Below are 497 nucleotides of genomic sequence, written 5' to 3'. Positions count from 1 at the left end.
ATAAAAAAACGACCCTTCATCAGTTGTGGGATGTCCTTCTACTCCTTATTTCGAGCAATGAACGACAAGATAAGACTTTGAAGGCAGTTGCTCCCGCGAACCAAAATAATATTTGGGATTTGCGGAGGGTCAAATTTGGTAACAAAAACAGGACATACAGGATCTACTTTCGATCTATTCTGTCCCAATCCATCATTTATTTAGCATTAGGTTAGAGTTTGAAATATTTATCAAAAGCCGAGCATTTGGTCACAAAGTTTGGTATTTCACCACAATCGATAAAATAATGCTAATAATTGCTTACCATTTCCACTGAGTCATTGAATCTACTGCATATATGTGTGTTTGTGTGTGTTTGTGTGTGCATGTGTGTACGTGTGTGTGCGTGCGTGTGTGCGCGCGTGAGTATGTGCGTGCGTGTGTGCGTGTATATCCATATAATATAATATAACATATATATGTATATATATAAATATATATATATATATATATATATA

The sequence above is a fragment of the Octopus bimaculoides genome, chromosome 10, assembly GCF_001194135.2.
Source record: "Octopus bimaculoides isolate UCB-OBI-ISO-001 chromosome 10, ASM119413v2, whole genome shotgun sequence".
NCBI classification, from domain to species: Eukaryota; Metazoa; Mollusca; class Cephalopoda; order Octopoda; family Octopodidae; genus Octopus; species Octopus bimaculoides.
Note: the sequence above shows the minus strand (reverse complement) of the source record.